Below are 11935 nucleotides of genomic sequence, written 5' to 3'. Positions count from 1 at the left end.
GGAAGCAACCCCCTTTCTGAATGTTTAACACCTCCTCATATGTTTGTTCTTGTTCATGGACTCCTATGGCTGACTCACTCCTCATCTCTGACAGTATATTGCATAGCATACCATGGATCCTGCACACCCCATGTTTCTATTTCCGCCTAGCTTCCACAAACCACGAGATAAGAGAAGTGGAGAAAAGAAATGCCAGGCTAGGAAAATAGCAGAGTCCATGAAATACGAGAGAATGTGGTATGGGATTGACAGGAAAAAGGCTTACTTGATTATTTACTTGATTAAATGATTAAGATATACAATTGTCCCTAGAAGCTCCTTGATGAGCTGCGTGACCCTGAATAAGTCATTTGTATTCTTGGAGCCTCAGTTTACTCATCTATAAAATGGGGATAGATTGACATTAAGCTTGCAGTGTTGTTGTTTCCAACACGATGCTTACACTATGGTGGGTACCAATTAATGGTAGGTGTTTGTATGAGTGTGTACCCATAATATAACTCAGATGGTAGTCTGAGCTTCCAGATTTTTGCTGTGTAGTCAGTATGAACTGTGCATTTCAACTAAATGTGTCTTCTAGGAGTGGTGATTCTAGTGGGAGAAGAGACACCCAGTGGGAAGTTATTAAGAGAGGTCCAGCTGCTCCATGTGTTCATCATTGTGTGTTGTTTCCTCCTGCGCTGGGAGATGGTAACTCTTAAGACCAGGTCTGGCATGAGAAGAATAGTCAAAATGGCACTTTCCAGTTTTCTCAAGTTGTTCTCTCCCTTTAGTTGTTTAACACTTATTATTACGCATTTATTATGTGCCAGGTTTTGTGCTAAGTGTTGGCCTTACAGAAATGAATATGCCTTTTCCTGTGTACTTCTACCCCATGTTCTCTGATTATCCTGGTCCCTCTGTCAGTCTGCTAAATATCTGATAAAACTCAGTCACATTAAGAACTCAAAATATAATGTTAAATGAAAAAGTGCTGAACTGTGTTGTGAATCTCGTTTGTGTGCAAAAGGATAAATATGCACATGTATGTATGTGTCCAGAATATGTATGGAAATATATATACCAGAATTGCTAACAGGAGTTAACTTCTGGCAAGAGGAATTTTGCAAGGGCAGTAGAAGAGAAATGGAACTTTTCATTTTTATCTATAGCCCTCTGTCTACTTAATGTTTTTACCATGTGCATGTATTAGTATAATTAATAAACTTGATGTTAAAAATAAGGTTCACCCATTTTCTTCTTTTAAAACATGATTATTTAGAGGAAAGTATAGGGAAGGTATGACATAAAAGCCCAAAGGAAAAGAATGGATGATTTTACATCAAAATTTAAAAAAATTTTCGGAAAAAATACATAAATATAATTAAAAGAGTAGTGATGAACTGGAAGCACATATGTGATACACACATAGGGACAAGGCTAATATCCATTATATAAATTATAAATCAGTATGAAAAACAAAACATGGAAGATTTTTACTTCAAGCAATATGAAGTAACAGTGAGTGGATTTACCCTCCCACATTAACAACTAAAAAACTGGGCAATATATATGAAACAATAGTGTCCAGACATTGGATAACAGGCAGTGTTGGGACAAATAAAAATAGCAATATGGTTGTTTTGTTTTGTTTTTGACATTGTCTTTTATTTTTTTTTCTTTTTCTTTTATTTTATTAAATCTTTATTGTTCAGATTATTACATTTGTTCCTCTTTTTTCCCCCCATAGCTCCCCTCCACCCAGTTCCCACCCCACCCTCTGCCCTTACCCCCCCACTGTCCTCATCCCTAGGTGCACAATTTTTGTCCAGTCTCTTCCCACATCTCCCACTCCCTTCCCCCCCCCCCCCAAGAATAGTGAGTCCATTCCCTTTCTATGTCCCTGATTCTATTATAATCCCCAGTTCATTCTGTTCATCAGATTATTTATTCACTTGATTCTTAGATTCACTTGTTGATAGATGCATATTTGTTGTTCATAATTAGTAAGTTTACCTTTTTCTTCTTCTTCCTCTTCTTAAAGGATACCTTTCAGCTTTTCATATAATCCTGGTTTGGTGGTGATGAACTCCTTTAGCTTTTCCTTATCTGTGAAGCTCTTTACCTGACCTTCAATTCTGAATGATAGCTTTGCTGGATAAAGTAATCTTGGTTGTAGGTTCTTGGCATTCATCACTTTGAATATTTCTTGCCACTCCCTTCTGGCCTGCAAAGTTTCTGTTGAGAAATCAGCTGACAGTCGTATGGGTATTCCCTTGTAGTTAACTGAGTTTCTTTCTCTTGCTGCTTTTAAGATTCTCTCTTTGTCTTTTGCCTTTGGCATTTTAATGATGATGTGTCTTGGTGTGGTCCTCTTTGGATTCCTTTTGTTTGGGGTTCTCTGTGCTTCCTGGACTTGTAAGTCTATTTCTTTCACCAGGTGGGGGAAGTTTTCTGTCATTATTTCTTCAAATAGGTTTTCAATATCTTGCTCTCTCTCATCTTCTGGTACCCCTATAATTCTGATGTTGGTACGCTTGAAGCTGTCCCAGAGGCTCCTTACGCTATCTTCGTATTTTCGGATTCTTTTTTCATTTTGCTTTTCTGGTTGGGTGTTTTTTGCTTCTTTGCATTTCAAATCTTTGCCTTGATTCTTGCGCTCCTCTGGTCTGCTATTGGGAGTCTGTATAATATTCGTTATTTCAGTCGGTGTATGCTTAATTTCTATTTGGTTCTTTACCATAACATCGAGGGTCTCATTAGATTTCTTGAGGATCTCACTAATTTACCGGCGGCTTCTAGACAGTTCTTGAGAGACCTTAAAAGTGTGGTTCTGAACTCAATATCCTCCACTGACAGTTTTGTCCTGTTTCTTTGTCTCCACATTTTTTATGCTTTCTTGGTGTCCCCCCTAGTGGTCTTTGTGCGCAGTCTTGTTGTAGTTAAGCCTTGATTGTTGTGGTTAATACTAGGGGGATTTGACCTCCAGGCCAACTGGCTGTGAGAGCGCAATATGGTTTTAACAGAACCATATCAATAACCTTATTGAAGTCAATGGTCTCACAGCAATACAATTAAAGGCTGAGATTGGTAAAATGGAAAAAATTATAAAAACACAACCATATGCTGTTTATAGAAAAACCACTTTAAATATCAAAATACAAATAGGTTAAACATAAAAGATAGGGAAAACATACAGCATGTTAACACCCCAGTAATTGATAGACCAAGGAGATAGAAAATAAGTAGAATATAGAAGTTTGAACAACAAATAGTAAATTTTATATATTTGACATCTATACAAACTCAATCCAACAACAGAAAACATTCTTACATAGTATACACATTGCACATTTATCAGGATAGGCCATATATGGGTCATATAACAAGTCTCAATAAAGTTAAATTATTCAAGTCATACAAAGTATGTTCTTGGACTACAATGGAGTTAAATGAAAAATCACAGGGAAGTAGATTACAGCATAGTAAATATAGTCAATAATGTGGTAACTATATATGGGGCCAGGTGGGTGCTAGAAACAGGGGACAACTCTGTAAAGTATATGTACATCTGAAATTGATACAGAGTAATATTACTGTAATTGAGAAATAAAAAATAAATTTTAAAAAATCAATAAAAGATACATGGAAAAATCTTCGAAATATTGGAAAATAAATAACACTTTTAAATATTCCATTGCTCAAGAGTAAGTCTGAAAAGAAATTAGAAAATATTTTAAACTGAGTGAAAGTGAAAACATAATACATATCAAGTTGTGGAATATAGCTAACACATTTCCTAGAGGGAAAATTATAGCACTAAATAGGTGTGTTAGGAAAAAAGGTCTTAATAAGAAATTAGGAATAAACTTAACCAAAGAGGTAAAAGACCTCTACCCAGAAAACTACAGGACATTGAAAAAAGAGATAGAGGAAGACATAAACAGATGGAAGAACATACTGTGTTCATGGATTGGTAGAATCAACATCATCAAAATGTCCATACTACCCAAAGCAATCTACAGATTCAATGCACTTCCCATTAAAATACCAATGGCATACTTCACAGACCTAGAATGAACTCTCGAAAAATTCATCTGGAATAAAAAAAGACCCCAAATAGCTGCAGCAATCCTGAGAAAAAAGAACAAAGTAGGAGGGATCTCAATACCAGATATCAAGTTGTATTACAAAGCCACTGTTCTCAAACTGCCTGGTACTGGCACAAGAACAGACATATAGACCAATGGAATAGAATAGAGAACCCAGAAATCGACCCAAACCACTATGCTCAATTAATATTTGACAAAGGAGGCAAGAGCATACAATGGAGTCAAGACAGTCTCTTCAATAAATGGTGCTGGGAAATGTGGTCAGACACATGCAAAATAATGAAACTAGACCACCAACTTACACCATACACAAAAATAAACTCAAAATGGATAAAGGAATTAAATGTAAGACGGGAAACCATAAAAATACTAGAGGAATCCACAGGCAGCAAAATCTCAGATATATGCCGAAGGAATTTCTTCACTAACACAGCTCCTAGGGCAATGGAAACTAAAGGGAAAATAAACAAATGGGACTATATCAAAATAAAAAGCTGCACAGCAAAAGAAACCATCAACAAACAAGAAAACCCACTGCATGGGAGAACATATTTGCCAACGATATCTCCGATAAAGGTTTAATCTCCAACATTTATAGGGAACTCATACAACTTAACAAAAGGAAGATAAACAACCCAATCAAAAAATGGGCAACAGACCTAGAGACTTTTTGAAAGAGGCCATACATAAGGCTGAGAAACATATGAGAACATGCTCAAAGTCACTAATCATCTGAGAGATGCAAATCAAAACAACAATGAGGTACCATCTCACACCTGTCAGAATGGCTTTCATCAACAAATCAACAAATGACAAATGCTGGCGAGGATGCGGAGAAAGAGGAACCCTCGTTCACTGCTGGTGGGAATGCAAACTGGTGCAGCCACTGTGGAGAACAGTATGGAGTTTCCTCAAAAAACTACAAATGGAACTTCCATTTGATCCAGTGATCCCACTTCTAGGAATATATCCCAAGAAATCAGAAACACCAATCAGAAAGGATATATGCATTCCTATGTTCATAGCAGCACAATTTACAATAGCTAAGATTTGGAATCAGCCTAAGTGCCCATCAGCAGATGAGTGGATTAAAAAACTTTGGCACATCTACACAATGGAATACTATGCTGCTGTAAAAAGGAAGGAACTCCTACCATTTGCAACAGCATGGATGGAGCTGGAGAGCATTATGCTAAGTGAAATAAGCCAGTCAGAGAAAGATAAATATCACATGCTCTCACTCATTTGTGGATTCTAATGAACGTAAACCGATGAACAAAAACCAATGTAGAGACAGAGAAACATCAATCAGATACTCAAAACTCAGAGGGAAAGCAGAGGAGGATGGGAGTGAGGGGGAAAGATCAACCAAAGGACTTGTATGCATGCATATAAGCATAAGTGATGGATGTGGACAACAGGGGGTGAGGGTGAGGGCAGGATTGGGGGGATGAGGGGACTTTGGGGGGATAGGGACACATTTGTAATATCTTATTCAATAAAGGGAAAAAAAGAAAAAAAAGAAACTAGAAAAAGAAGATCAAGTTTAATTCAATCTTAGAATAAAGGAAATAGTAAAGAGCAGAATATATACATATTGTACGTTTCCATTTTAATGAAATTCTAGAAAATTTTATTTTTTATGTTTATTTTTTTCTGATTTCTACATGACTAATCCCCCCCCCCCATTTTTATTGAATTTATTGCAGTAACACTGGTTAACAACATTATATAGGTTTCGGGTGTAGAATTCTATAATACATTTATCACACACTGCATTGTGTGTTCACCACCCCAAGTCAAGTCTTCTTCCATCATCATGTATCCCCTCTATACTCTCCTCCCGTCTATCCCCATCTCCTCTCCTTGGCAATCAGCACATTGTTGTCCATGTCTATGAGTTTTTTTTCTCTTTTTTGCTCAATCCCTCCACCCCTCCTTCCCAACCCCCAACTTCCCCCACTTGACAGATAGCAGCCTGCTCTCTATCTATGAGTCTGTCTCTATTTTGCTCCTTAGTTCATTATGTTTATTAAATTCCACATATGAATGAAATAATATACTTGTCTCTTTGACTGGTTTATTTCACTTAGCATAATGCTCTCCAGATAGAAAATTTTATAATTTCTAGAATTATAATTTCTGACAACATATTAGTGACCACTGGGGAGAAAAAGGGATACATTTATAAAAGGGTACAAGAAAACATTTGCAGGAGATAGAAATGCTCTTTATTTTGTGGTGATGGTTTCAGTCAAAATTAATCAAATCTTATTCTTTAGATATGTCTAGCTTATTTTGTGTGAATATTTTTTTAAATATATATTTTTATTGATTTCAGAGAGGAAGGGAGAGGGGAAAGAGAAACAGAAACATCAGTGATGAGAGAGAATCATTGATTGGTTGCCTCCAGCACACCCCACACTGGGGACCGAGCCTGCAACCCAGGCATGTGCTCTGACTGGGAATCAAACCGTGACCTCCTGGTTCATAGGTCGACACTCAACCACTGAGCCATTCTGGCCAGGCTCCACCCCCCCATAATTTGTTTCACTAATCCCCTGTTGAAGAATATTAAGGTAATTATTGTTGTTATTAGACAAGCAGCTGTACCTTAGAAACACACTCTTAAATGCTTTTCCTCTGAGGAAAATGAAAAAAACTTTGAAATAAATCATGCTAACCCTGCCCTTGAGATTATTATACCCCAGCCTGAGGTCCACTGGTATCCTCAGAGGTTGTTACCGATGGAGTGGGCCACTCAGGGGTGCTGGGGTGGGAAAAGGTTGACAATCAGCATGGCTTTTGAGGACTGATTTTTCAAATCAAGGAGAGTGAAGGGCAAACCTCTGAGACATCACTGCTGAAAAAATATTTGCCCCTGATTATAATCCTCAGAATCCTCCATTATCCGGCAATGGAATGTCTTCCTGGATATGCTTGTGGCTGATGTTTTCTCTTCGATGTTCAGAAAGGACTACCTGCTAAAATAAGAGAAGCCAAGAGACTGGGGGTGTCCAAACAACCACAGCCCTGCTCAATGGAGAAGGGCTTCTCGCCTGGAATGTGCCATGCTTTGTGTCTTGTGACTGTGCTGCTTAGCCAAGGCAGCCACGATTAGGCAGACAAGAGGGGAGCCAGAGGCCTATGAGAATACTCCATCCAGGAACTGTTACAGAATCGTTTTATTGTGTATGAATTATACCTCAACAGGTTGTAAATACACACACACACACACACACACACACACACACACACACACACACACACATCTGAGTCATTTAAGAACTCCAATTGGCTAACCCCCATAACCCCATATTTTAAGGAATCTGGGGTCCAACAAGGTCAAGGTCACACAACCGGTTCATGATCAGACTTGGATTAGAACAAGTGTCCTTATTTCTGGTCTTTCTCTTCTTAGCATACTAAAGGCAGTGATTAGATTAAAGGCATAGATTATAAATGATGGATTTTCAGTCTTTTGTGGCATGCCAGTGGGAAAGAGACATGTGCATGATGAAAACAGGTGACTTCTAGGGTTCTTTCAGTGATGTGCTAGAACTGGCTTATACTGACTTGTGAAAATTGATGGTTAAATTTTGGGGAATTTTGCAAGCCATTATTAAAAATTAAATGATATAAACTTGCAAATAAATTTTATTAAAATAAAGGTAATAAATACTCTAAATTCATCACTTTCTAATTATTTTACTACATTTTACAATTACCTGTGCTCTTTTTAAAAAAATATATTTTTATTGATTTCAGAGAGGAAGGGAGAGGGAGAGAGAGCTAGAAACATCAATGATAAGAGAGAATCATTGATTGGCTGCCTCCTGCACACCCCGTACTGGGGATGGAGCCCAAAACCCAGGCATGTGCCCTTGACTGGAATAGAACCTGGGACCCTTCTGTTCGTAGGCTGATGCTTATCCACTAAGCCAAACTGCCTAGGGCTTATCTGTGCTCTTGAGGTTATTGATATCTATTGTATATGGTGGAATTGTTAAATAATTGTGTTCTAGTCTGCATCTTTTCTCTATTCCACATTCAATGATATCACATTGGTAGCTTGAAATTGGCCATGGTAAGAGTGTTTATACCACAGAAATTGGCAAATGCTACAAATCATTGATTCTTTTCCTTCTTCCCCAAAGAGCTGGTTGTTAAGTATTTGCCAGTATATTTGTATCTTAAATCATCACTTGCTCTGGCATTCATTTAAGACTTTTCCTTAGCATGGAAGGCAACCCAGTCAGTGCCTAAAGTTATGCTAGGTAAACAGTGGACAGTCAAATACCCAAATGTTTTAGGGTAACCAACCATCCTGGTTTGTCCAGGACTCTTTTGCTTCCTGAATATCCTAGGAAACTTCTTAGTCCTGGGCAAGCCAGGATGGTTGGTCACCCTAATGTGTTTGCACTGTTTTTTAAAAAAGGAACCAGGTGGGTAAATGAATTGAAAGCTCTATTCTTTTATGGAAAATAGCCCAAATATATCTCCTGTGAGAAGAAGAGTGGCATATTTGTGCATAAAGCCCCAAATATTACACAATCTCAGCAGTAGCCAGGAGGGAAGGCAGGACATTACAGAAGGAGGTGCTCAAGAAATATTAATTGGTGGTAGATGACTGTAGAGAGTCTGGCTTGCAATGGGAACAGAGGCCCCAAATGGTGGAAAGCTATAGTCTGGCCTACCAGCTGGTGGCAACTGCAGGTGGCAGCAGACTCTGGTTCTGAGGCAGGCAGGGGTTGGGAAAGCCTTGAAAGAGAAAGGATCAAAAGATACACTGTCAATGAATGTGATAATGATTGTGAACACTAAAGGCTGCAACTTTGAGGTGTTTTGAGGACATCAAAGGAGTTTAATGGGAAAGACATTCTCAGTCCACTTAAATATCCATTTCTTCTTTTCAAGCCTCACTCCACCTAAGGGCTGAGTAGGCAGATGCTTATAGAGCATGGGAAGGTTCTTTCTGTCCAAAGACCTGGCTCCTCTTTCCCACACCACCAACCACACCTGCAATTTTCACCACAAGTCAGACTCTCTCATGAGTTAAGGAACTCAGTAACTGTGCATTGAGGAAACAAAAACTATTAGTCGACCATTAACATCTGACCTTAGATTAGTAAATTAGTTCTTAACTATTTCCCAAGAGTTTAGAATATACAGAACAAATGAGAAAAGATAAGGAAAAGTCCTGGAGCATTGGCAGACAACATGGAAGGCCTGGTCTTGGCACACCAGTAAAAGCCTAAATTGGAGAGAGAGGTAATGGCCTAAGCATGGAAGGGGGACACCACAAGCAAATGTCATCCACTTCCCAGTTTTATTTATGGCTGATTCAGTTTTTTTTACTTACTTATCTCTTTCTTGCTTTTCCAGCTCCAGCAAGTCTTCCTTGAAACAGTTTTATACCCTAGTGTGAATGTATCGCACTCCCTCTTACCAAGTCACTCCTTAACCTTGGGGGGTTGGGGAGGCATGCCTCCTTTTTCTAAAGAAAAATCATCATAATAATGGTAGTAGTAGAAGCAGTAGTGATAATTATTACTGTTCAAGCACTTAGTTTTGACAGGCATTGTGCTGTGCTGTAATTTCTCACTTAATTCTACAAAGTATATATTTATTTTCATGTTATATATGAGATGCAGATGTTTTCAAGTAATTTATCAAAGGTCATGTGGGTAGTAAGTGGCAGAGCCAAAATCCATACCTGTCTAACTCGACTCTGGCTAGGGTTAGAGGAAGAAGGAGGTAGACATAAAAAAGGAATTATTTCATTCAACAAAAGTGTGTGAACTTCCTACCATGTGCCAGGCCGATGGGATATAAAAGTATGCATAGTCCATTATATCCCAAGAAATCAGAAACACCAATCAGAAAGAATATATTTACCCCTATGTTCATAGCAGCACAATTTACCATAGGTAAGATTTGGAAACAGCCAAGTGCCCATCAGCAGATGAGTGGATTAAAAAACTGTGGTACATCTACACAATGGTATACTACGCTACTGTAAAAAGAAAGAGCTCTTACCATTTGCAACAGCATGGATGGACCTGGAGAGCATTATGCTAAGCGAAATAAGTCAGTTGGAGAAAGATAAATATCAAATGATCTCACTAATTTGTGAAATATAATGAACAACATAAAGTGATGAACAAAAATAGATCCAGAGACAGAGAAGCATCAAACAGACCATCAAACCTCAGAGAGAAGGCAGGAGAGGGTGGATGGAGGGTTAGAGATCAACAAAAGACTTCTATTCATGCATATGAACATGACCAATGGACTAAGACAATAGAGGGGTGGGGGCATGTGTTGCGGGGCAGGAGCAGGTGGGGAGAGATCAATGGGGGAAAAAGGAGACATGTAAAAGTTTCAACAATAAAGAATTTTTTAAAAAAGTAAAAATAGATAAATGTGACATTAAAAAAAATATGCACAGTCCTTGCCCTTAAGGAAGTTACAATTGAACAGAGGGGATATGTCCACTGTTCTAATAGTGCTAACAAAAGGCAGCGTTAAATCATGTCTATTACATAAGAATAACAGCTACCAGTTGTTGAGAGCATACTATGTACTATGATAATACATTCTATACGTATTTAATTCTCATGAAAATCCTGGGACTATTACTACATTTTACAGATAAGAAAATGAGGCTAGTAAGGCTTTATTAACATCTATGGCCCAGAATAGTGTGTTACTGGGTTCCTTTTTGAGTGAATTTTTTTAGTATCTGCACCCACCTCAGAGCCTGCAAACCAGAGCCAATAGCTACTTCGAGATCACATGTACCTCAGCCAGCACCTGATCTGCAACAGCTTGACACTGTACTTTCATTGCATTTGGAACCTTGAGAATAGTGAAGGCCACCCTAGTTCCATAATTAGCCTCCATCTTAAATGTGCACCACCACCCTTTAAAAAAACCACAGTTATTCATCATGACTGTACTAAGTGCAACTGAACTGTATACTTTAAAATGGTTTAAATAGTACATTTTATATTATGTATATTTTGTCACAATAAAAACATTTATTACACAAAAAATGTTCACTTTTACACATGCAAAGTCTAATATATATCTCATGGTTACAGAAAGTCACTTTGCTGCAAAAATGGTTCAAAAGCTCAATAATCTATTACAGAGTTCATAATCAGGGTAACAGCACCTTTTTCCAAGAGACTGACTCTGCTACCACCTCAGCAGTTTTGGAGAGCCTTCTTGCTGAGTCATCTCTCACACTGTTTTGTGTCTCTTCTCCCCAGCCCTTCTTTCCACGACTCCCTTCCTCACAAATATTTCTACTGTGTCCCTCTGATTCTTTGTGTGATAACCAAGCTCTCCCATATTGCTCCTCCTTGTAAACAAATGCTATTTTATTCTTTGCCCTAACTGACTCTGGCATTTCACCAAGGACACTCATTTATAGGGACTGCAGGAGAGACTTGTGTCCTCTTGCTTTTTTGAGACAGCTTCCAGGCCATTTTTTCTCTGTCCTGCTGGAAAGACAACATTTTAGGCACACAGCAGCGAAATCAATCACTAACCACACCTCTTCTATGTTGCCTAGACACTGATCATGCCCCCAAAGTAAACCAGGTCTTTGAGCCTCTAACACAGGTCTTCTTTGCCAACATTCAACTCATTGTCCTGAGAGACTTCAATGTTCACTTGGTTTATTCATCCAAAACTTTGACTGAGCAGTTATTGACTTCTTAAAACCTAATGACCTTGCCCTAACTGTTTTGGCCCAGTGGATGGAGCATTGGCCTGTGGACTGAATGGTTCCAGGTTCGATTCCAGTCAAGAGCATGTGCCTTGGTTGCGGGCAC

The sequence above is a fragment of the Myotis myotis genome, unplaced genomic scaffold (genome assembly GCF_014108235.1).
Source record: "Myotis myotis isolate mMyoMyo1 unplaced genomic scaffold, mMyoMyo1.p scaffold_m19_p_4, whole genome shotgun sequence".
Classification (NCBI taxonomy): Eukaryota; Metazoa; Chordata; class Mammalia; order Chiroptera; family Vespertilionidae; genus Myotis; species Myotis myotis.
Note: the sequence above shows the minus strand (reverse complement) of the source record.